This window comes from Ipomoea nil, unplaced genomic scaffold (genome assembly GCF_001879475.1).
Source record: "Ipomoea nil cultivar Tokyo-kokei standard unplaced genomic scaffold, Asagao_1.1 scaffold2868, whole genome shotgun sequence".
Taxonomy (NCBI): Eukaryota; Viridiplantae; Streptophyta; class Magnoliopsida; order Solanales; family Convolvulaceae; genus Ipomoea; species Ipomoea nil.
In genome coordinates this window covers 819,245-847,107 of record NW_017619296.1, presented here as the reverse complement: position 1 = coordinate 847,107, position 27,863 = coordinate 819,245, and the positions used below count along the sequence as shown (strand labels likewise).

General features: G+C 36.9%; 1 long non-coding RNA gene and 1 pseudogene across 1 annotated transcript; one reads left to right on the top strand and one right to left on the bottom strand.

The window, feature by feature from the left end:
* The window catches only part of LOC109160660, a 35,111-nt pseudogene extending 12,001 nt beyond the window's left edge, over positions 1–23,110 (top strand).
* Positions 23,111–24,406: 1,296 nt separating this feature from the next.
* Positions 24,407–26,732, bottom strand: LOC109160662. Its single transcript, XR_002050794.1, has 5 exons — positions 26,475–26,732; positions 25,732–25,922; positions 25,329–25,423; positions 25,067–25,144; positions 24,407–24,656 (listed from the first exon to the last, which is right to left on the bottom strand). It is a non-coding gene; the product is annotated as an uncharacterized LOC109160662 (long non-coding RNA).
* Between the last annotated feature and the right edge of the window lie 1,131 nt (positions 26,733–27,863).

The following is a 27,863-nucleotide window of genomic DNA, read 5'->3' as shown; positions in this document are numbered from 1 at the left end:
TGAGTTGAAATATAATCTGACCCTATTCTAAGTGAAGAGAAGCTAGAGAGAAGTTATAGAGTAAAAATATCCAAATTCCACTTAAAAGTAACCTCTAATTTACTTTTATAGCAACTGGAGTTGCGTATTTTTGCAAAATACTAGGCCCGATCATGATCGACATCACATCATGGCGCCGGTCGTGATGATGACCATACTATGCACAATAATTCTTGTTTCTAAGCTATTTTGCACCATGTAGATATTCGAATTAGACTTTGTGATCTTCATAAAAATTGTAAATCTTTGATTTATCTTTTCAATGCCTTTGAAGTCACTTGATTTAGACATTCCAAGGTCGAGATATAATTAAAATGTCAAGACATTGCCTAGCAGAGCAGAGTTTGTACTGTCATGGCCGTGACCGTTTGTGTGACGTTTGGTCATTAATTACTCTAAAATGAACTCTTATTTATTTCTTTATTGCTCCTTTGGATCCTTGGGTTATGCCATGACACTTGCAACTTGCTCTTTTTCACTTTATTAACCTCTCATGACTCTCCGAATACGACTTTGTGCCAATAGGACTCAAAATACATCTAATTGAGCTTGAATTTACAAGATTTTACAATTAGTACCTTCCAATCATCTAAATGACACAAATGAATCAAATAAGGTACCACAAAATCATACGAATTTGATGTTACATATGCACATATAAATATAGTAAGAATCAATACTGATCAATATCATAGTTATTTGTGTTACTAGTAACGTATCGTTACCATTTTAGGGATGGGATGACATTCGATTTATGGAGGTGGTTTTATTAGAACCAAACAAAAGTGTTGTTGCACTAGCAGATGCATACTTCTTCACACCTCACCAAGGACCACAAATCATGAATAAGCTTCCTCCACGGCAACCTAAGCTCACCCTTTACAATAAGAGAAGAATGAGACAAGTATATGGATTGTTGAGCTAGCCAAAGTGCATGAGCTGGAGAAACATGACAAGGGAAAAGTGATTTCATCCGAAGTCATTCCAAATGTTCAACCACCCATAGTATGTTTTCTGTCCTTGTACGAGTGGAGTACAGATTATTGTATATGATAATGTTTAGATTTCAATTGTTTGTTCTTTATTGTGGGATGCTCAAGAGTTTGTTGATTGTGAAGCTTTGTTGAAAAGTTATCCTCCTTTTATAGAGGCAATGATGAGAAGGGGCATTGATGAGAAGGGGAATGATGAGAAAAGGCAGCCCAGTGGGTCTGTTCTTTTTTTTTTTTAATTTTAATATTTTTAATTTAAAAAAAAAAACAATTAATAATCTTTGACCATATTTAATGTTGGTGGTGTAAATAACAAATTTGTATTTACACCACCTATAAAGCTATTTGACCTACTAAATAGGTGGTGCAAATAGCAAAATAGATGGTGTAAATAGAATTTCTCTTTAATTATTTGGGCAATCACAGTCAAATTGTTTAGACAATTAATTTGGTAATCATAAAGTTACAAGTTCAGCTCTCAATAATAATTGTCTACTGACTTTCTTATAGGGATGACAATTCTACCCTGCACCCTATGGGTTCCTCGGCCCTACGAGTTTTAAAATACGCGCACAATTTGGATAATAGGTGCGGGGATGAGGAGAATTTTGTATTATATATATATATATATATATATATATATATATATATATATATATATATATATATATATATATATATATATATATATATATATATATATAGGGATGCACTCAGGTGCGAATAAGTGCCCAGGAAGGAAATGCGAACGAATCAGCGCGCGACACGTGTCCAGATCTAATAACTTTAAAAAAAAAAGGTGGCATTTTCGTAAATAATCGAACATCGAAGTGCAAGTAAAATCACTTACAAGTGCACCTACTTTCACCTATAAGTGCATATAATTTTGCCTTGTTAGCATTCACTTTCCGCAAACATTCATGCACCTGGGTGTGCTTATAACTATATGTGCAACTATTTATAACTATAGGTGCAACTACTTATAACTATAGGTGTACCTACTTTCACCTATAAGTGCATGTAATTTTGCCTTGTTAACATTCATTGATCTGAGTTCAGCGGGTAGTAATACCCCTAAAAACCACTCGCAAACATTCGTACACCTATATGCAACTACTTATAACTATGTGTGCAACTACTTAGAACTATTGGTGCAACTACTTAGAACTATAGATGCAACTAAGTATTGATGCTCAGTGTAAATTTTTACTTGCACCTATAATACATTTTACATGCACTTGTAATACATTTTACTTGCACTTCGATGTTCAATTATTTACGAAAATGCCACCGCGTTTTTTAAAAAAATCAGTGTTTCTCATCCATTAGATCTGGACACGTGGACGAACAGAATCCATTCCTATTTCGCGCCTGGGCAATGCATTCGCACCTGAGTGCGATTCTATATATATATATATATATATATATATATATATATATATATATATATATATATATATATATATCTTGTGTTATTAGTATTCATTTATTATATAAGTTTATTTATCTTTTATAACTAAAAATGAATAATGAATTAAACTTCTTTATGAGCTAGTGCCTCAGGGATTTAATTGAATTATCATCTCATTATCTTTGTTTTTTTTTTTTATGAAAATTGGCAAGGAACAACACAAATAATATAATGAGCAAACACTTGATTTAATTTATACCACCACCACAATTTTTGTTCCAATTAAGGACTAACATCATTGGCTCTTATTAAATGTTAGATTTATGATCAAACTTATTAAAAGAATCCATGCGATATTTAGAATTGTCGAATACAATTTTATTAGATTTAGTTAAGTGTAATATTAATAATTAGAGTTGCGGGTTGGGTATTACCCGCACTCGCAAAATTCCCTCGGAGGCGGAGATGGGCTAGAAATTTCATTACCCGCACGCGTGCGGGTGCGAGGGCGGGGGATATGTCCTCCTCACCCGCCCTACCCGATTGACATTCCTACTTTCTTCGTTTGAGCTGATCAGTTATGGACAACTTAAGTTAGTTTATCTCAATGGGTCTGGGCTTCAATTGGCTTAGACCGGGCTTAACCCAAACCTAATTAAACCGACTTATAGAGGGCTGATTCAGATCTTATAATAAAATAGCTCGGAGCCCAACTCGAAACTTGCCCAAGCCCAGGTCCCTAACTTGCCCAGGCATAGCACAACCAGAAATTATATCGTGGATCGCGGTGCACGTGCACCGCGGTAAAAAACGGCGTCATTTCTTTAAGTAAAGAAACGGCACGCTGTTACAGTTAACGGAGCGTGCATGTTTGGTGTATTAATTATCAACTGAAACTACAGTGTATCTAAACTGACACTGCCTCACGTATTATTTTTATATTATCAAGTGAAACTGCAATTGAAATGAAATGAAACTGTATTTGTGTTGAAATGAAACTGCAATGTATACAAAATGAAACTAAATAACAATTTCACATATTTGAGTGTATATTACCCAGTGAAACTGTAGTTATATCAAAATGATATTGTAGTTGTGTTGAAATGAAACTGCAGTGTATATAAAATGAAACTGAATAACATTTCACATATTTGAGTGTATGTTGTGCAATGAAGCTGTAGTTATATCGAAATGATCATGCAGTTTTGTTTTAATTAAACTATAATGTATATAAAATAAAATTAAATAACATTTTCACATATTTGAGTGTATAAATATTGAATGAAACTGTAGTTATATTGAAATGAAAGTATGAAACTGTAGTTGTGTTACTGAAATTGCAGTGTATACAAAATGAAACTGAATAACAAAGTTACTTTTTGCAGAATGGCACGGAACAGCACGAAACGGGTACCGGTTCTTTTCATTAAACAAAACGACGTCGTTTTGAAGCTCCGTGCACGATATAATTTGCCTCGCACAACCCCGAGTCTAGGCCTAGGCAAAATCTAGCATAAACTATATAAATAATAATACACATTATAATTTATAATATCTAGAAGTTATTATCAAAGAATATTACAAGTCTTATAAATATTTTTAATAATACAAATTCAAATGTTATTAAAATCTTATAAAGATTTAATTTTGTAGAAAATCATATTAATTTTTTATTTTGAGATTAATTGTTAAAATATTATTTTAAAAGAAAATATTAACATTGAAAAAGTGTGTCAGTAAGTGTGTGTGTGTATATATATATATATATATATATATATATATATATATATTAACATTATTATATCAAAAGGTTGAAGTAGTTTAAGAACATTCATTGTTAAACATAGGTCAATGGTTTAAATTTCATTCAAAAAAATAATTTATAAATATTTTATACAAAAATAAATAAATAAATAAATTATGGGCCTATCCCGAGATCGGCCCACAAGAGGCCCGGGTCCAGGCCTAGGACCAGACCGAAATCGGGCCGGCACGGGATCAGGTCAGGTTATCCTAGGTCGGTTTTGATCAATGCTAACCTAGGTTCAAGTCTGGGATTTGGCCAGCTCTATCCGAGGATACAGTCATCAGAGGCTATGAACATTATTATTTATATTTTCCATAAAAGTGTGTGTGCATGTGTGTATATATATATAATTCAGTTCCCGTACGGTTGGATGTGTCCCGTGCATTTGTGTGGTTAAATCTGAGCCATTAATCTTGCCTAAATCAACATCCAGGATTAACAATGATTAAAAAGAAATGCGCTGGCAATTTGGTCTTTTTGCATCTAGGTCACATTTAAGGTGCGTGGTTTTTCTTCTTAAGGTGCGTGATTTTCCTTCTTAAGTGCGTGGTTTTTGTGCTTAAGGTGCGTGATTTTTGTACTGTGTGGCTTTAAGGTGCGTGGTTTTTGTATTGTGTGGCTTAAGGCGCGTCAGTTGTTGAAAATTTAAGTGCGTCGATTTAAAGCTTTAGGTGCGTGGTTTTCCTTGTTAAGGTGCGTGGTTTGTGTGCTTAAGGTGCATCAGTTGTTGAAACTTGTGCATCCGCCTAAAGCTTTAGGTACGTAGTTTTCCTTCTTAAGGTGCGTGATTTGTATGTTTAAGGTGCGTCAGTTGTTGAAACTTAAGGTGTGTCATTTTAAAACTTTAGGTGCATGATTTGTGTTCTTAAGATGCTTTGTTTGTATGCTTAAGGTGCGTCGTTTGTGTATTTCAGGTGCGTATGAGTTGTGTTCTTAACGTGTGTCATTTTGATGTTTAAGGTGCGTCTATTTTGTGTTAACCACACAACCACACGAGAAGTTATCTTTGCACCTCATCCACTCCCTATATATATATATATATATATATATATATATATATATATATATATATATATATATATATATATATATATATATATATATATATATATATATATATATATAGAACCTGTGACTTTTCTTGAGGAAAGATCATAGGATAGAACTTTGGTGATGGTCTATTTACTCCAATAGTCTAATAGAGTCAATAGTACTCTCAGTCACTCTCTCTCTCTCTCTCTCTCTCTCTCTCTCTATATATATATATATATATATATATATATATATATATATATATATATATATATATATATATAGTAAAAGACATTTTTGGTTCTAAACTTATAGTAGCACAGACAATTTTAGTCCTCTATAAAAAATTTGGACAATTTGTGGACACACTTATTGTGACAAGGACAATTTTAGTCCTCCGTCTACATTTCCGTTAGATGACCACTTGAGATGAGGGTATTTGATTCATTTCATGATATCTGCTCCTTTTTATTCCATCTCTACGTTTTTGTTCTTCATTGCAGAAAGGAGGGTATTGCTACACACCCACTTTGCAGAAGCTGATAAGCATAAATCCACTTGGTCCCCCGGCAGCCTTATACGTCAGCTATCTCCCTCTCTTTTTCTCCCACGACTGTCTCTCTCTCTCTAAGGTTTTAGAAGAACCGCCAAACGCCCTTTTCCCCTAAAACCCAGACCCGCTACTACACCAATGCCTTCCATGGCCACTCTCCAGCGTCTGCGCCACTCTTCTCTTCCTTACTCTGCCGCGGGAAATCCTTTCTTAGGCGCTGGCCCCAAAGTAGTAGCCAAAACCATCACTTCCCTGCGAGGTAGTTTCCATTTTTTCCAGTGTTCTCTCGAGAGCAGGGCCCCCGTAAGGGCTTGGGTCGTTCTCAAGCAGGAGAATGCGCGAAGGGCCCATGCCGCGTGGTTCGCTACGGTTGCGGTGGGGGATTTGGAGAGCGTTGTACATGCGCCAGTGTGACAATCGAAAATTTTATTTTATAAATTCAGTTTTAAGAAATTTCAAAATAGCCATTTTTCACTCTATAAAATTTTTTGCGATGAAATCGGTGTTTGAATAAATTATTTTGAACCACTTTTAAATAAATTCAACACCGGGACTTATTTTAAATCTAAAATCCTAAATTCTCGGGCACATTGCGTACCTAGTTTTTGATCCGAAAGTCAATCTGAGTGAAATCGGGAAAAATCTGAGAAACCTAAACTAAGTGGTTGTCCAGAAAGTGTTTTTGGAAAAATGTATTTTTGACCCCAAACTATTTAAAATCTCATTCCTAGACTATGGTCCATGTTGTAAGATAGACCACAAGCTTGCTTGATATTTTGTAGAACTCAACCAAATTACTATTTTGCCATCAACCAAACATTGGTGATCTACCTAGGGTTTTGCACCCATATAAATAAAACCATCTCATCTTGTTTCTCCTGATCCTCTTCATTTGCGTTTCCATTTTCTGAGCTCTGTAGAAGAAAGAAAGCAAAGGCAGTAAGATTTCATATCATCCTTTCATCTCTTTTTCCTTAAGATTTCCATCCTAGCTTTCAATCTCTGAGATCTTTTCTTAGGCTATGTGTTGTTTGTTTTGGTTTGAGGTGTTTAAGAGGTGAAGGAAGTGGTGTTTGAGTAGAGTGGGGGCTGAGATCCACACAAGAAAAAGAAAAAGAAGAGGAAACAACAAAGGTATAACCCCATTGATTCCCAATCTCTTTTTTACTCTGTGAAGTCACTGTTATGCAGATAGAAATGTGTAGAAATGCTAGTATATTGTGTGTTTGATCTATTAGATGACTTGTTGACGTTGTATGATGATTTGGAAGTGGAAAATTGTCTGAAAATGCTATACAGGTGAAGAAGCCTCTGGTGTACAACTCAGTCACGGGCCTAGCCAACGGCCCACGAGGGGAGCCGCTGGCTAGAGCCGTGATGGGACGGCCCTAGACAAGGGCCGTGGCCCTAGGCCGCCGCCGGGCGGTCCCAGGCGGCGGGGCTCCTCTAGCCCCGCCGCAAGCTCCATTTGGTTTTGTCTGTGTAGTGGCCGGGCCCTTGTGGCTCAGCTACGTGTCATTTCGGACCGAGAGTCGCGGACCCTTGTGGCTCGGTACCTTGGGGTCGTCATGACGCACGTTTGGACTTTGATTTCGTTGAATTTGGTTTAGAAATGAGCATTTTATGATAAAATTTGTGAAGCAAATATGTCACAGTAATGTTCCAGTGTTTTGAAAATGAGAAGTATCAGACTTGGTTTTGCCTATGTGAGCAGCTTGATACTATTTGATTATTAAATTGAGAACCATGATCATTAATTGAATAAGTCTTGTTAGAAAAACATGCCTAAGGTGTATGTTGTGATTCATAGAGATTATTTGTCAAATTCCAAGTATTGAAGTGTACAGAGCATGTTAGTCTTGAATGTTATTATCCAGAGAATGAGTTTAAATTGAGCAATTTGAGTTCCAAATGCATGAGAATTATTTGCTAGTATTTGTCAAATTATGAATTTCAAACATGATTATGTGTCCTTTAAGAGTTCACAGTAATATATAGAATTGAAGTATGTTGTCCAGTAAATTGTATTCCAAGCATATCATGTTTTAAAAGGGATAAGTGGCCAACGTGAGCCTAAGTATTATTTTCCAAAACTCATAAGCATGTGGAAAGTGATTATCTTGTTGCATTGAGAATTTGTTGAGAAGTAACGTGCATAAGTTGGTATAAGTAGATGAGTTGCAAGAGATATATATGTTATCTATATAAGTGAGGTTTTGGATGACCCGTTGGGACTATGTCCTTTCGGAGTAAAAGAGAAAGTAACAGACATTGCGATCCGACAGATTTATCATGTAACGCGGTGTATTCCCACGTTACGAGGTTGGAGATTGCCCGCCAGGCTTGGAATCCTGGTTAGGGGGTGTGCACACTAAAAGTACGATACTTGATTCCACAGAGAAAGCAAGCAAGAAAGAAAAATAAAGAACCAAGAGAGTGGTTCTGTAGGCGAGTTGAGTGTGTGGCCGGCTAGATTGTCGAGCCGGTTAGGTCCATTCACGATTCGTGAAGACCTACCTCCCCACGAGTTAGAGGTTCTGTAGCTACGGATGTGGCGGATGCACGAGATTGCACCGTACGCTAGGGCTTCGCTGCTGCGGAGTCCTGCCTCAAGAGAAACAAGCAGTATGAGAAAGTTTGAGCAAGAAAGAAATCGAGTCAAGAGACTCAAGAGAAAGAAAGTGAGTCATTACGACTCTAAGAAAGAAAGAGCAAGCGAGTCCTTGTGGCTCTAAGAAACCTCCACAGAAAAGTATTCTATTTACAAACGAGTGTATATGTATATCTATCTATACTTATCCTATAGCATCTTATTGCATTTGAGTATGGTTGCACTAGATTGCATATTGAGAATGATTGCACGAGATTGCATAATGAGAATGTTTGCACTAGATTGCATATTGAGAATGATTACCCGAGATTGTATATTGAGTATGATTGCCTTAGTTTGCATATTGACGTATGATAATTCCTAATTGCATGATGAGAACTTGATAGCATGAGATTGTTTGTTAAGTTTATGTGTTAGCATGAGATTGTTTTTGAGTTGTTATACAGGGTGGAGTTTTGCTATGTTAAGTATGCGATGGTATAGCATGTTGTTAGGTTTGATATCGTTGAAGTATGCCTATTTGATAATATAGGTTGTGAGCATATAGAAAGTTTTGTAGTTTATAATAAGGTTTTGTCTAAGTGATTGAGATTGCTTAATTTGGGAATGTGAATCAAATGTTTTTTCCAAAGTATATACTGTAGTATTTTACAGGGTTGAGTGGAGTTATACTTAGCTTCGTGCTAACGGGTGTTCTCTATTTGTCTATTTGTAAAACCCCTTTCAGGTGGGTCCAGCTCTTGAGAGTGCTCGAGTTAGACTAGTGTAGTTAGTTGCTATTAGTCTAAACTCTTTTGATCTATTATTGATGTTTTTGAGATTTTGATGTAGACACCTGTTGTTTTGTTGGTGATAGACACCGGGGTATTTTTTTCCCCAAGTTACTTTAATGTAGTAAGTTTCGGATAGTTAGTACCTTTTTAGCCTGTGCAGTCACCGAGTACGGTGATTGTGGCCGTGACATCCCTTTGTTTTGATGCTTAGTAAATTAATATGATTGATTAGTTGCGTTATTTAAGTTAAGTGTGTAATTATAAGGTTTTAGAAATTTGGGGTGTTACAGCCGGAATGTGAGGCTGAGGGGTTGAATAGCTTGTAGCAAGAGGACGAGAGTCACGTGACTGGTGATGAGAGCAGCAAGGATTTGAAAGAGCGGCAGGCAATGAGGTCTCAGCGGAGGCAGAGGAGTGGGAGCTCCGGCGCCGGGACATTACAACTTGGGAGTCCAGATTTTGCTGACAATACCCGGTGTCGGTCTGAGGAATTTCAAGAAGTTGGTAGAGAAGGGCTTTGAGGGTGTTGCCCGGCTATACATGGATAATGTATAGTGATATGTGCTCTTTAAATTCACAATAAAGTAACTGCATACATGTGCTTTAAATGTATAGTGAAGCATTTTCACTCTTTCTTTATTAAGACGCAAAGTGGGTGTGTAGCAATACCCTCCTCTGTACAATGAAGAACAAAACAGAAGTGATGGAATAAAGAGGAGGAGATATAATGAAATGACGCAAATACCCTCATCTCAAACGGCCATCTAATGGAAATGTAGACGGGGGACTAAAATTATCCTCGTCACAATAAGTGTGTCCATAAATTGTCTAAATTTTTTATGGAGGACTAAAATTGTCCGTGCCACTATAAGTCTAGGACAAAAAATGTCTTATATATATATATATATAGGGTCCGGATCAGGTGAGGACCTAATCTTAGGTGAGGACGTGAGGACTAATCTAGACCATTAAATCAGAATGATGTATGATTGAGATTAAAAGAAACAAATCACACGGATTAAGAAAACAAATCCCTTTAAAATATTAAAATATATAAATTTAGGGTAAATCAGTCTTATTAAAATATGTGCATTCCCATACAAAATGTTGTGCATTCCTATACTGAGTGTTGTGCATCAATAACTTCATTGTTGTGCATTCAAACCCCGCCAAAAAATCATACAGTGAACATCCAATGTTCTACGATGCATTGAACTATGTGCTATAATGCACAACTCCCTAGCCTATAGTGCACAACTTACAACACTAGGTTGCAAAATCAGCACACACGAATGCACAATCGTACTACCCAGGCATTTATACATATACACGACAATCCAAATATAGACAATATTATACTCAAAAGAACAAGCGAAAAAAAATAAAAAATACTGATTAGTTTGCATGGGCGAACACTCAATCAATGATGAAGAAATCGCGGCTCCAAATTGCAACGGTGATGATCCAAGAAAATAGGAAACCAATTTGGCCAAGGATTATACATGCATTCACACTTTAAAAAAAATAGAAAAAGACACTATTATCCCACTTTAACAACAAAGATCAATCCATGTCATCTCAAGAACTCAAATTTGGACCATCCAAATAAAAAAACAAACGCACAAGATTAGTCATCACGTCCTCACCTAAGATTAGGTCCTCACCTGATCTGGATTATATATATATATATATATATATATATATATATATATATATATATATATATATATATATATATATATATATATATATATATATATATATATATATATATGGGCGCGAAATAGGAATGGATTCTGTCCGTCCACGTGTCCAGATCTAATGGATGAGAAACCCTGATTCTTTTAAAAAAGCGCGGTGGCATTTTCGTAAATAATTGAACATCGAAGTGCAAGTAAAATGTATTACAAGTGCATGTAAAATGAATTATAGGTGCAAGTAAAAATTTATACTGAGCATCAATACCAAGTGCACCAATAGTTATAAGTAGTTGCACATATAGTTTTAAGTAGTTGCACATATAGTTATAAGTAGTTGCTACCCGCTGAACTCAGATCAATGAATGTTAACAAGGCAAAATTACATGCACTTTAGGTGAAAATAGGTGCACCTATAGTTATAAGTAGTTGCACCTATAGTTATAAATAGTTGCACCTATAGTTATAAGTAGGTGCACCTAGGTGCATGAATATTTGCGGGAAGTAAATGTTAACAAGACAAAATTACATGCACTTATAGGTGAAAGTAGGTGCACACGTAAGTGATTTTACTTGCACTTCGATGTTCAATTATTTACGAAAATGCTACCGCGTTTTTTAAGCTATTAGATCTGGACACGTGTCACGTGCTGATTCGTTTGCATATTCTTTCCTGGGCACTTATTCGCACCTGAGTGCATCCCTATATATATATATATATATATATATATATATATATATATATATATATATATATATATATATATATATATATATATATATATATATATATATATATATATATATATATAGGGAAGGGTTCAAGTGCAGGTATAGCTTCCCGTGCGGTTGTGCGGTTAGATCTGAGTCGTTCATCAAATCTAAATCAACGGCTCAAATCAATGAAAATTAAAAAAAAAAAAAAAAAACGCGTGTTTGGAAGAAAGCCACGCACCTTAACTGTTAGATCTTAAGCACAAACTCACGCATATTAAGTACAAAACCCACACACATTAAGTACAAACTCACGCACATTAAGTACAAAATCCACGCACATTGTTGGACAAGAAGACGCACTTTTGGTATACGCTTTTGGTTTTGGTAGACGCTTTTGGTTTTGGTAGACGCTTTTGTTCATTTAGACGTGCTGCATGCTTCTTCATCCAACACACATTAAGCACAATCTCACGCACATTAAGCACAAAACCCACCACTTTAAATATTAACTCACAGACTTTAAGTTTCAACAACTCTGACATTAAGCACAAACTCACGCACATTAAGTATAAAACTCACGCACATTAAGCACAACCTCACGCACATTAAGCACAAAACTCACGCACTTTAAGTATTAACTCACAGACTTTAAGTTTTAACAACTACTCACGTTAAGCACAACCCCACGCACATTAAGCACAAACCTCACGTACCTTACGCACAAAACTCACGCATCTTATATACAAAACTCACGCACATTAATCATAGATCCGCTCACCTTAATTTTGACCTAGATGCAAAAATTACAAAATTGCCACCGCATCTTTTTTTAAAATTTTAGTAATCCTGGACGTTGATTTAAACGAGATGAATGACCCAAATTAAACCGCACAACCGCACCTGGGCACCCTAACCGCACCAGAACCTAATTCTATATATATATATATATATATATATATATATATATATATATATATTTATTTATTTATTTATTTATTTATTGTTATTGTTTTTTTTTTTTGATTCAAACTATCAAAAAAAAAAAATCCATACAGGTGTGGTGGTTATTATGGTGAGGCAGATTCTCCTCGTCGGAGGCTTGGTAAACCACTAGTGTTTTGCAAAACAAAGAGCAACTGCCCAAAGGAAAATGGATATGCTAGGGCAGTAGAAGGAGTATATGTGCTTGTAGATTTGCAGAAAATGGAGATTATTGAGTTTGAAGACCGAAAACTTGTTCCCTTATCGCTGGTTGATCCATTGAGGAATTACACCGTCGGTGAAACACGAGGAGGGGTTGATCGTAGTGACGTTAAACCCCTACACATTATGTTAGATATGATATGTGGCTCAAATTGTGTGGCTCAAAATCATGAAGACCACTCACCATGAAACTAGCATCTATGTTTCACATCTTCACCTAATTTCTTGGGTCTTCTTACAATCACCACATTTGTCTCTAGTTTGAAATGTATAAATAGGCTAGAATTCCTTTGTAATCAGGCATCAATTTTAATTCATTCAATTCTTTATCTTCTCTCACGTAGAGTATATATTTAATATATATATTTTCTTTGTATTCTCTATTTAGAGATTAATATATATATTTTATAATCTCCCAAATTAGCAATTGCCTTATTCTGTCATTTATATTATTTTCCCTATTATTTAACTTCTATAATTCTCAATTTTCGATTCTTCGCTTCCGCATTATTCCGCTATATTCCTAACAAGTGGTATCAGAGCGGTTTATTTGAGAATTATTTTCAAAGATGTCGACTGTCACTAAGTTCGATATCGAGAAGTTCGACGGGAAAATTAGCTTTTCTATCTGGAAGGTTCAGATGGAAGCCGTTCTAACCCAGAACGGTTTGAAGAAAGCGCTAGCTGGGAAGAAGAAGAAACCGGCTACAATGACAGATGTAGATTGGGAAGATTTGGATGACAAGGCACGTTCAACCATTCTTTTGTGCCTGTCTAAAGAGGTTCTACGTGAGGTGTTAAGTGAGACGACTGCGTCAGATTTATGGTCCAAGCTGGATACGCTTTACATGGCCAAAACTCTGGCGAACACGCTACGCCTGAAGGAGCGTCTGTACACAATCCGTATGACGGAAGGTACTTCTATTAAATCTCACTTGGATGAATTCAATTCTATTTTATTGGACTTGGAAAATATTGATGTTATAATTGAAGATGAGGATCGCGCTGTTTTATTGCTTGTCTCTCTCCCTAGATCATACACGCATTTCAAAGAAATTATGCTGTATGGTAATAGTAGTGATACCCTTACTTTCGACAGTGTTAAGTCAAACCTATTGTCCAAAGAAAAGTTTGACTTTGAAATTAAGTCTGAGGACAAAGGTGAAGGCTTGACTGTAAGGGGTCGTTCACTTGAATCAGGGAGTAGCAATAAAAATTCTAGATCCAAGTCCAAAGGACATAAGTCCAACAAATCCTGTAAGTACTGCAAGAAGCATGGTCATGATGTGACTGAATGCTTCAAGCTGAAAAACAAGCAAGAGAGAGAAAAGAAGTCCGCTGAAGCTAGTGTTGTTGAAAGTGATTCAGATGGTGATGTGTTGTTATCTGTTAGCTCCGGTGAGAAACGGAGTGAAACCGAGTGGATTTTGGACTCTGGTTGTACATTCCACATGTGTCCCCACAAAGATTGGTTCATCTCTCTGGAACCGGTTGATGGTGGAGTTGTCTTGCTGGGTAATGATACCCAATGCAAGGTTAGTGGAATTGGAAGTGTTCAGATTAAAACTCATGATAACGTTGTCAGGACTCTTACCAATGTTCGGTATATTCCTGATTTGAAACGCAATCTGATATCGTTGGGCACCTTGGAATCTCTGGGGTACAAGTACATAGCTGAAGGTGGAGTTTTGAAGGTCATAAAAGGCTCTGTTGTTCTCATGAAAGCTTCTCGTTCTGGAAGCGTGTACGTCTTGCATGGCAGTACTGTGACGGGTTCAGTAGCGGTATCCTCATCGATGTCCGATGCAGATCTCACTCAATTATGGCATATGCGTCTGGGGCATATGAGTGAGAAAGGCATGCATCTCCTGAGCAAAAAAGGCTTCCTTGGTGGTTCAGGTACGGGTAAATTACAATTTTGTGAGCAATGTATTTTTGGGAAACAAAAGAGGGTTAGTTTCTCTACTGCTACACACCGTACCAAAGATGTATTGGAATATATATATTCCGATTTATGGGGACCGACTAAATTCCAGTCTATGGGAGGCTGTAGATATTTTATGTCTATTATTGATGACTTTTCTCGTAAAGTCTGGGTCTATTTCCTGAAACATAAAAATCAAGCATTTTCTATTTTCAAGAAATGGAAAATACTTATTGAGACTCAGACAGGTAAAAAAGTCAAGAAGCTCAGGACAGACAATGGCTTGGAGTTCTGTGAGTCAGATTTCAATGACTTTTGTGCGGCAAATGGAATTGCCAGGCACAAGACCTTGCCTGGTAAACCCCAGCAGAATGGTGTTGCCGAACGTTTGAACAGGACTCTATTGGAAAGAGCTCGTTGTATGCTCTCTAATGCTGGGTTATGGAAACGGCGTGATTTTTGGGCTGAGGCCGTTTTTACTGCTTGCTATTTGGTAAATAGATCTCCACATTCATCCCTTGATTTCAAAATTCCAGAGGAAGTTTGGTCAGGTAATCCTGTTGACTACTCTATCTTAAGAGTTTTTGGATGTCCTGCTTATGCTCATTCCAGTACGGGTAAATTGAACCCGAGAGCTGTCAAATGCATTTTCCTTGGTTATGCCTCTGAGTCAAAAGGGTATCGTCTATGGTCTCCTGATTCTCGGAAAATCATTCTGAGTCGAGATATCACTTTTGATGAAAATGCACTACGTTCTTCTGGAAAAGTTCCCAGTACAGATGAGACGCAAAGTACTGGTAAGAAGGTGGAGTTTGAGTTCAGGCCTATTGATAGTGTTACTACTGCTGATGGTAATACTAAAGATGATGCATCTACTAGCACCGCACCTCTCGTCGAGCCACAACGAGAGTATTCCATTGCTATGGATCGTCCTAGGAGGACAATTAAAAAACCTGCTAGGTATGCTAGTGATGATGAAACCAACTTGGTTGCTTATGCTCTTTCAGTCGCACAGGAGGTTGATGATGATCCATCCTGCTATTATGAGGCTCTTTCTGTTGCTAAGTTCAAGTAGTGCTTGAGTTTAGTCGGCTGTTCCAATTGTTAATTCTCACAATGAATTTGATCCAAGGTGGAGATTGTTAGATATAATATGTGGCTCAAATTGTGTGGCTCAAAATCATGAAGACCACTCACCATGAAACTAGCATCCATGTTTCACATCTTCACCTAATTTCTTGGGTCTTCTTACAATCACCACATTTGTCTCTAGTTTGAAATGTATAAATAGGCTAGAATTCCTTTGTAATCAGGCATCAATTTTAATTCATTCAATTCTTTATCTTCTCTCACGTAGAGTATATATTTAATATATATATTTTCTTTGTATTCTCTATTTAGAGATTAATATATATATTTTATAATCTCCCAAATTAGCAATTGCCTTATTCTGTCATTTATATTATTTTCCCTATTATTTAACTTCTATAATTCTCAATTTTCGATTCTTCGCTTCCGCATTATTCCGCTATATTCCTAACACATTATTCAGCCAGAGGGTCCTAGCTTTCACATTAATGGCAACTATGTAGAATATAATGGCAGAAGGTATTATATATAATAATTCTGTTGTTCTTCTTTTTTTTTTTTTTTACATATTATTTGCCCACAAAGGCAAAATTTCTTCGCTCTAGGGCCACACACTTGGCCTGACAGAAAAATGGAAGCAATTTATATCCTACACCACGGCGCGCGTTGCACTATGCGCCCAGATGCAAAACGACGTCGTTTTAATTTTTTTTTTTTTTTTGAAATTTCCCGCCCCAGTGAATGGCAGTAGTTTTTTCTTTAAAAAAAAAACCCGCTGTTCAAGAATGTACATAATGTTATACTAGAATACACATAATTGTATACATGAATGTACATAATTATATAACAAAATATACATACTCTTTTTAAAAGATAATACACATAATCTAACATAATACATAATAAACATAAACTTTTAACATAATACACATCAACTATTAACATAATACACACAAATTTTCTGATTCGGATGTACATAATTGTATAAAAAGAATGTACATAATTGTGTAAAAAATGTACATAACTGTATGAACCAATACACATAACTGTATGAACAAATACACATAACTGTGTGAACAAATACACATAATCCCAGCAACTTCCTACCGCGCCTCCCAAAACGACGTCGTTTTGGGAAGCGCGCGGCGCACAGTGTTATGTGCGCCGTGGTGTAGGGTATAACGATTGAAAAATGGAGGGGTAAATCAGTGTGCAGTGACTTCCATTAGGTGAGAAGATCAGGTGCCCACTGCACAAAGAGTCCACTATATTGGGTGTAAGTCGAACACTATGGCTGTCATAACTCAATTTTGTATTCTTACTCACAATCTAGTGATCTACCACTCCGGATCTAACTGAACTTCTTAGCATTTTATACATTATTGTTGATACAAAATGTTGATTGTTTACAGTGGCACTTTAGGATTGGTTTTACGCCAAGAGAAGGTTTAGTCATACATATTGTTGCATATGTTGATGGTAGCCAAGGCCGAAGACCCATAGCCCACAGGTTAAGCTTTGTGCAACTGGTTGTTCCTTATGGAGATCCAAATGATTCACATTAAAGGAAGAGTGCATTTGACGCCGGAGAATATGGGCTTGGAAAAAATGCCAATTCACTTAAAAGGGTCAGTAAATTAATCAAGAGTAAAAGACATTTTTAGTCCTAAATTTATAGTGGCTTGGACAATTTTAGTCCTTTATAAAAAAATTTGCCATTTTATGGACATAGTTATTGTGGCGAGGACATTTTTGGTCCTCCGTCTATATTTCTGTTAGATAACCGTCTGAAAGAGGGGTAATTACATCAATTTAGGCTATCTCCTTCTATCTATTATATCTATGTGTGTGTTTTTTTCTTCTCGGTCATAATTCGAAGGAGTCGGAGAGTCCAAGTTGCAGTTGTACGAAGAAATTGCTGGAGAATCGAAGCCGCCAAACAGGTTACTAATTAAATAGATAGAAGGAGAATCGAAGCCGCCAAACACACATAGATATAATAGATAGAAGGAGATAGCTTAAATTGACGTAATTGCCCCTCTCTCATACGGTTATCTAACATAAATATAGACAGAGGACCAAAAATGTCCTCGCCACAATAACTCTGTCCATAAAATGGCAAATTTTTTAATAAAGGACTAAAACTGTCCAAGCCACTATAAGTCTAGGACCAAAAATGTCTTTTACTCATTAATCAATTATTTTACCATGCACTAGGGTCCACCTTACATTTTGACCCTAATTGCCTGATACAAAATGACATTAAGATTATGTCACATAGTATGTTAAGGGTGCATATCTTGATGTCATTTTAGACCAGGTTTCGCAATGCAAACTGAACCCTGGTTCATGGATCAATTAAGGGTGTGTTTGGTTCGCACATAGGAATCGGAATCGGAATGGGTATCAAATACTTGGTAATGGTAATGGATTTTGGTGAAAATATTTAACATGTTTGGTAGTAGGGTGGAATGGGAATGGTTACTAATAGTAGTGCTTGAGAATGAATAAGGGAATGAAACCCTTATTGTATTTGGGTATGGATTTTTCAATTGATGGGGTATTCGAAACTCATAGTAGTGTTCTAAAAACCTATCAACCAAACAACAACAATCACTTTCATACCCATTCCTATGGGAAAAACCAACCAACCAAACACACCCTAAGAGTAATAGCTAATTAAGAAAGAAATTTTCCATTGTAGCTAGGGATGTGATTGTTTGGGATATATTAAGTACTTTGATGCACATTTTACAAAGTTCACTGGCGGGGTTGAAACAATTGAGAATTGTGTGTGTTTGCACGAAGAGGACGATGGAATACTTTGGAAACACCAAGATTGGAGAACAGGCTCATCTGAAGTTCGTCGCTCGAGGACTCACAGCTTCTTTTATCTGCACTTTGGCTAAGTATGAATATGCATTCTACTGGCATTTATACCAGGCATGCATGCATCTTCAGTGTTCTTTAAAAAATCAATGCACTTGAATTGCTCTCCAATATCTAACCATTTCATCTCACAATCTAAGTGTTTATATATGTGCCTTTACTAACAGGATGGGAAAATTGAGGCAGAACAGGAATTCTAAGTATGGGAGCTCTGCAGCATGGGGAATCAAGAAAATATGGCACCATCATTGCTCCGGGGTTATATGTTCCGGTTCATCAACACTTCTTTGTTGCTCGTTTGAATATGGCTGTGGATTCGAAGCCCGGTGAAGCACACAATCAGGTCCCGGAGAACACACTTGAAGTTGAGTAAGATGCAAATTATACCATAGACAAGGGTCTACCTTATATTGTGGATCTTAGTCCAAAAATAACTTTCATATTTTGTACTTGCAGTTGACACATTTTGTACCTGCGATTAATCGTTTCTGCATTTGTAAACAAATTGAAGAAACTTGATAACGTAATTACAAACACATTATGTGATAATAACAAAAACATAAATTGTTAATTGCTTATACAAAATATATTAACAGCGGACACATAACATGTTAACTAACATCTTGTGTGTGCAGTTAATATATTGTATACCTGCAATTAACAGTTTATGTATATGTAGTTATTATTTTATGTGTCTGTAATTACCCTATGATGTGCCTTCAATTTGTTTACAGGTATAGAAACGATTAATTACAATTATAGAGTGTGTCAACTGCAAGTACAAAATCTAAAGGTTATTTTTGGACCATGATCCACAATGCAGTATGAATCTTGGTTCATGGTATAACAATGGTGAGTAAGGTGTAGATTAACTTTTGTTTTCTGACTAGGTGCTATCATTTTTTTACCGGTGGTTGAAATAAATGTGAGGGCTGAAGAACCTGGGAATAAAAATGTTCACAACAATGCATTCTATCCTGAAGAAACTTTGCTTAGGTCTGAATTGCAGGCAAAGCGCAACTGTGATCCCTCCTCAGCTCGCCATTGGATTGTAAGAGCCTTTATTTGTTAAGACAGAGTATAAATTATTTGGGGTAAGAGTATAAATTATTCGTTCTAGTTTGTTAAGATCAAGTTCTTATCACAATACGTCCACTTTATTTCTTTATACAACACATTTTCGAGAGGCAGGGTGTTGGACTTGGCAATTCAGGCGCCCCTCCCAACAATCTCTTAGCCGCCAGGTGCTGGACTGGCCCTTTAGACCTCCGCCCAACAATCCCTTAGCCACCTGGTGTCGGATTTGACCCTTCACCAACCTCTGCCCAACAGTTGTATATATGATCTTATATTAGCTAGGTACCTACAAGAAATATATTGTAGGTGAGGAACACAAGAACATTGAACAGAACTAGACAGCCAACAAGATACGGCAAATTACGTCGTGCATCCGTGTGCATCATGCATGGTGCACACGGATGCAAAAACGGCGTCGTTTTACTTTAAAACAAATATTTTTGATTGCCGTTAGTTACGTAAACATATGTTCATAATTTTATAATTTCACATTATGAATGTATAGTTATGAAGTTATGGATGTGTAGTTATGCAATTCTGGATGTATAGTTATGAAGTTATGGATGTATAGTTATGCATGCAATTCTGAATGTATAGTTATGAAGTTATGGATGTGTAGTTATGCAATTCTGAATGTATAGTTATGAAGTTATGGATGTGTAGTTATGCAATTCTGAATGTATAGTTATAAAGTTATGGATGTGTAGTTATGCATGCAATTCTGAATGTATAGTTATGAAGTTATGGATGTGTAGTTATGCAATTCTGAATGTATAGTTATGAAATCATGGATGTGTAGTTATGCAATTCTGAATGTATAATTATGAAGTTAATGGATGTGTAGTTATGCAATTCTGAATGTATAGTTATGAAGTTAATGGATGTGTAGTTATGCAATTCTGAATGTATAGTTATGAAGTTATGGATGTGTAGTTATGCAATTCTGAATGTATAGTTATGAAGTTATGGATGTATAGTTCAAATTATGCACAACATAACGCCGTTAACGGCAATCGAAACTGAATTTTTTTTTAAGGTGGATTGGACGTCAAAACGACGTCGTTTTTGCAACCACGGTTGCACATCATAACTACTCACAAGATACAAGTTGGTGCCTGGTCCAAACTGTTTGCCAACGGCTAGTCCAGAAGCTAAGTTTCTGAGAAGAACTGCTTCTTGAAACACAATATGTGGGTAACTCAATATGCACTGGGAGAAAATTTTTCAGGGGGAGAGTTTCCAAATCAAAATTCTCATGTCGGTGATGGATTGGCTTCATGGGTCAAAAAGGACCGCATCCTAGAAGAAACAGACATCGTTCTGTGGTAGATTTCTAGGCGAGGAACATGTGTGATGGATTGGCTTCATGGGTCAAAAAGGACCGTTAACATACATACATACATACATACATACATACATATATACATATATATATATATATATATATATACACACACACACACACACACACACACAATATATATATATATATATATATGTGTGTGTGTGTGTGTGTGTGTGTAAAAGTTCAGGTGTGAACTTCTAGTAATGTGTGCACGTGTGCACTCATATTGACCGTGTGATTGTGCTGATCTATGGGTGTAAAATAGAGTGCACACGCACCGGGTGCACCCCGCCACATCCACCATTTGTTAGTGGCGCATTGTGGGTGGATGAATTTGTAATTTTCAGGGCAGGATTTTGGCTGGGGTTAGGGGTCGGGGTTTGTGTGTTTGTTTCCACCCGTTGGCGTTACCGTCCGCTTCGCTCCGTGAAGGCGTCGTTCTCGCTCAGAGGGAGGTGCGATACGCGAATGGCTAGGTCTGGTGGCAGCCGCCGTTCTAGGAGGGGTAGGTCCCGCCCTTCGTTTTTGCTGACGACTCCGTCGTCGGCTTCGTTGCACAAGGTCACGGAGACGTCCCGAGCGTTCAGACGCCGGGCCGGGCGTTAGTCTCCGGCTGCGACGGATCGTGTCAGTTTCGAACTGGCCATCCCCGGGATAGCGTCTAGGGTATCTGCACGGCGACGGATCGCGCACTGGTTGGGCATGCGAGGTTTGTGCATCTTCCTATGGTTTCTATGTTTTTTCACTTGCAATTTTCAAAATTGGGTGTTTAAGGTTTACTGGTTTAGGGGGCCTTGGTCGGTTGGTCGGTTGGCCGGGCAGTGGCCGTGGGGTAGGGGTTGATGTGCGTTGATTCTCCCAATGATGCAGTGGTCTTCGGGGGTCTTGGGGGTCGGAGTTGGGATGATGGAATGGTGGTCATTCCCGGCCAGTTGGCTACAGAATTTTCCAACTAATTGGTTTGGTAAGACTTGATTTTCTTGACACTTGATATGATGTCTGATATAGGGAGTGAAATTGGAGGCTGTTTAAGGCCGTAAGCATGGCTGTGTGTGGGGGGTTAACTTCAATAAACTTGTTCACATGGTCCCTGTTATGTGTTATCTCACATTTATTTTCTATCTTGTTACTTTAGGTGTGTTTCCACAGTTTTAGTTTCACATCTAGTTCCACAGTTTTATTTTCGCATTTGGGTTCATAGTTTTAGTTCACATAGAGTCTGGAGTACACTGGTTCTTGTTGGTAAACAAGGAACACTCTGGGGTCGCATTGCCCCGAGTTCAATTTCAGATGATGTTGGCAAGAATCATACTCGTCTCTACTCACTCGGTATATCTACTAATTCCAGTTAGATTATGACATAAGTAGAATGAAGAATTTGAGTTCGTATGGGCTGGGGTCATAGTTTTCACCCAGTACTGTAGCGTTTTTGGGGGGTTTTGGGGAGAATTATGTGTGTTGTTTATAGTGTTTATTGAACTAATTAGTTCTTGTCGGGAATTATATGCTTCGCTTATATTTTGTAATGCACTAATCTAATGTGGAATGTCGTTGTGGTGCTCCAGGTCAGGATGATCGCCATCCGGTTGTTTTTAGTGACGACGAGAGTGATACAGATCATGGTTTTCAAACACCACTAGAGGATTCTGAAGATCTCGAGGATGCAGAACCACTGCATGGTGCGGCGGCGCGTGAAAGCCACTTGTTCACCCCGCCACATCCACCATTTGTTAGTGGCGCATTGTGGTCGAAAATCGATGATTTACGGTCGAAAATACCTGTTCCGACAATTTTGGGTATCCGGAAAACTTTCGTTGCTATTTTCGAGCAACTCATGATGTGGTCGGAAATAGCGTCCAATATTACAAAGTGGTCGAAAAATATGGTCGGGGAGAAAGTTGTGAGTTGCGTAATTTCTGAACACCGGTGGTTGGAAAAAGGCCACCAATAATTTTATAAAAAATTGGGATTTTTAGACCACTTTTGGTTGTCGAAAAGATACCCAGTAACCAAAAAAAAAAAAAAGAAAAAAAAAAAAAACAAGAATCATTTAATATCGATCCACAGGCAGCTTCATCAGCTGCATTTGATATCCACAGGCTGCGATCATCAGGATTGTCAGCCCAATCCGAATCAGAATATGCATGAATGTCTAGAGAAGGAGAAGACGTAATCTTAAGACCAAGATGTAGTGTCCCATTTACATACCGTAACACCCTCTTGAGAGCCACCCAATCTGCAGTAGAAGGAGAGTGCATGTGTTGACGCAAACGATTGACTGCATAGGAAAGATCATGCCGAGTTACCGTAAGATATTGCAGAGCACCTGCAAAGCTGCGGTACTGAGTGGGATCAGCGTATGGTACCACGGCATCAGTCTCGGCCTTCGTGATTGAAACCTGAATAACGCCGAAAACAGTTGGCTCCCGTGTGACCAAAACGCTCACAAATTTGACACGGATCATCATAGCGCCAAAAACAATTGGCTCCCGTGTGACCAAAACGGTCACAAATTTGACACGGATCATCATAACGCCAAACACAATTGGCTCCCGTGTGGCCGAAACCGTTACAAATTTGACACGGATCATCAACGTCACGTCGTTGACCGGACCGCTTCTGATACGATGTATCTTGGTTTGATGCCATCGGCTACTGCTACGAAGTGAGGAACATGGATGTTGGAAAAGAAAACCCTGGCTAACTGATACCAGATGAGAATATAATTGTGTTGTATTCAATAATAATATCTGAGAGTACAGGGAGCGAATATATAGAGATGCTAGATAGAATCCTCACTGCTGGAAATCTCGCGTTTTCCGTCCAACATTCGTTGGACGGAAAACGCGATATATTGGTCGGAAATAAGGTTTCCGTCCAACATAGCGACCAAATTGAACGTTCGGAAAAACGCTTGTCGAAAATTCCGTCCAATTTTAATTTTTGATCGGAAATAGCGTCCAATATTTAAAAATGGACGAAAATTCCGGACAATAACCCACCATTCTTAAAACGTGAAAATTTCCATCAAACTACATGCGTTGGTCAGAAATTCCAACCAACAATTGGACGGAAATATCGAGAACCGAATGTTGTGACTTTCCTTCCAACCGTTGGTAGGAAAATTCTAAATCATACAAAATGTTTTTATTATTTTTATATTAACATAATTTTATTTCTACCTGTTTTTTTTATAAATTATATCATCACCAAATTAATAAACACACTAAATTTCAAATTAAAAATATATTTAAACATCAAAATTATTTACAACAAAAATTATAGTCATGTCTATAGTTCTTCCAACAATGGACTATTACCATACACCAAAAAAAATCATGAAAATATATACTACTTAATCAATACTAAGTAAGTATGCTTGATGCACCCCAAATAAGCCTCAAAATGCTCGCTGCACCCAAATAAGCCTCTAGATGGGCTGCCTTTCTCTTTACAAACTGCAGGAATTATAATACGAAGCATGTTGCCCAAGTTCCCTGCTCATATGAAAGCAAGAATTTATAAGTTATCATGCACACTCTAAGCATACCCGGCAGGGAGTATTCATCAAATAAACTTATTAACAAAGCTACAGGCTATACCTAGAATTCATGCTAGCTTTATTTTTGTTTTTATTGGGTATTGCTCAAGGCCTATAATGGTCTCCAACCCACACTGCTTGGGTATTACTATATATTTGCTATATATCAAATATTAGGAAAAAAAATACTTCGTAATAAACACTTCAGCATTCTGATTTTTACTAAACTTCGAAGTTTTAGAAATATAATACAACTTTTAATTTCCTTCAACTAGGGGATAAAATAGAAATTTCACTCAAAAATCTCTAGACCAATGCTTGAGTATGTAAAAGCCTGTGAGTAAATGGAGATTGAGCAAAACTTACCAATTTCAATTCGCACTTGCATGAGTAGAAAGGGGAAGACACACAGAACCTTAGTGTCAGCCCATATCCCCCTGCAATCTGCATATAACCCAAAAAAAAAAAAAAAAAAAACATACACCAAAATAAAAATGTAAGGTAAATAAATGCACAATAGCATTTAGTATACTAGTAAAAACGAAGCAAAATAGAATCTCTTAGATACCATAATCATATAAAGAAATGATCATTTTATTCAAGACAATAGAAATATGTATGGCAGAACCTCATAAAATTCCCCACATATTGCAAGGACTAACACACCCACTTTTGGTTGTCAACAATGACATATGTGAATGGTGAATTTCCTCCTTTGGACGCCTGAATTGAAAAGGAATGCATTGCCACTATTAATAACTTGAAGTTCCCAAAACAGTTTATCTCAAAGAAACCAAATTTTTAATACAAAGGACAAACAATATGATCTCCAGCTTTATTCATATCTATACATAGTTGGATAAGCAATAATGTTTACATTCTTCTTAAATCCTCAACATATTATTAATCAAACTTCCATTTCAGCAACCACATTAAATTAAAGTGCATAAGCATAAACAGTCGTATCTTAATTTTAGTTATAGAATTTCACGATATGAAGTTCACCAATTAACCAACGGGGGAGCACTTACAGACAGAATCGGCAGGAGAAAGAGAAAGCCCTTTCTTCTTCTCCTCTTCTCCCAATAGACCTTACTTTCTTGATGCTATAGATGAATGTAAGTTCTCCCAATAGACCTTACTTTCTACACTTCTCCACCACTGTTTCTGAGTTAATCGCATGTGTTGAGTGTATTAAGCAAAATATAGTGAATCTCAGTGCCTGTCCCGACAAGAACAACAATCTTATCCTCATAATTGCAGTTTATAACAATGTAGAAACAATGCAGAATTTACAGAAACATAAATAGAAAAAATATAGAATTTGCAGGAAGAAGAAGCAGTTGACTTGGTTTTGCTAAAATACATATGAATGTTTTGAATTGGAGAAGCAGGAAGTTATAAATTAGTGCATAAATCTGTACTGTTTTGACTCCATTATTAACCTCTGTTCATGTTGATTTTATTGTTATTTTCCAAATTCTTCAAACTACTTTCCCCCACCCATTAATTAGTCCACTCCTCAAATCTCTCTCCTACTCCCTTCTTTTTCACTCCAATCACCCATTCCTGCGTTTTAGTCTGCAGTAACAAAAGAAAGAAAATCCCCAAAACAAAAACCACCAACTTCTACCAGCAACAACCAACCAAATACCACCACCCATTCCCTTTCCTACATTTGACACTTATCTGCTTCGAGATGGAGAGGAGAATGTCGGCCCGGTCCCAATTTCTGCAAACAAACTCAACAAAATAAAAACCCTAAAAATCTTACTGCCGGAGTTGAGATGACGACGTTCTGCCCTTCTGGCTTACAACGATACGGCAGTTGAGGTGGCGACTGGCACGAGGCGACAGTGGTTCTGCACTTCGATCGCAAATGGTGGCCGTAGATGACGGTGAGTTATGGTGGTTCTCAGGAAGAGATTTCGTTGGAGAGGGTTTGTAGCAAAATTTAGTCTAAAAGAGATTTAGGGTTGCAAATAGAGGTTGTCTGCCAATCTTCTATTTTTCCCATCCAAAGTTCTATATTTCCCGCTTCACTATTTAGTGCCCCACTATTCTAGTATTCCGCTATTTTTTAGCTCAAGTTTTTTAATTTTCGTCCAACAGCAATGTTGGACGGAAATTAAAATAGCTACCATTTTCAATTTCTACCGATGTTTATCGACCAACACTAAAGATTGGACAAAATTTCCTTTCAACACTGGACGTTGGACGAACTTTCCGTCCAACATTCGCGCGTTGGACGGAAATTCTGACCAACTTTCCGTCAATCCATCTTTTACCATAGAAAGTTGAGATTTTTATTAAAATAGCGACCAAATTATAGTTGGACGGAAATGTTGGACGGAAAACGCGAAATTTCCAGCAGTGCCTAGTCTAACACGAATAATATAGGTACATTATTCTAACACATAATATACATTATTTTAACACATAATGTACATTATTCTAACTCAAAATGTATATTATTCTAATTCATAAAATCCAATAACGTGGTTTTGGATTGTGATTGTGTGCACATTGCCTTTAAATTTGGTACCTTGATTTGACCGTAACTCCAACTATTTATTTCTACCTGCTAATATATCTCTCTATTGTATTTTGGATTCTATAAATCCTACTTCAGTTGGTAGCCATTTGTGGAGGATACAAACACTAAAAAAATATAGAGAGCGAGAAACTTAAGGTATCGTCCTCTGTCGCTCATTCCGAAGAATTAAGGTATCGGATTTAAATTATGAGTGAGATATTTTATTGATAACAATTGATTTTGAGTTCTTATATTAAATATTACTTTAAAATAAATAAATAATTGGGGTTGTTGTTACTTGTTACTATCTTCATAGTGTTATGGCTTGTGATTGCAATTGTTGGTTTATTATTGTTCTATTAGGTTTATTTTTTTTTAAACAAATATGTAGGTATTATGAAGCATATGTATATCTCAAGTAGATTCAGAACTTATTTAAAGCCTACAATTAGGGTAAGCGTTTCAAGATTCGGTTCAGTTTTTTCGATTTTTGTATTTCAGTAAAAAAAATGATACAATTCAGTTTAACATTATAGTTCGGTTCAGTTTAAGAAATTCAATTTTTAACATTTCTTACTTTTCCAAACACACAACCAAACAATACATATTAACATAGTCCAAGTCCAA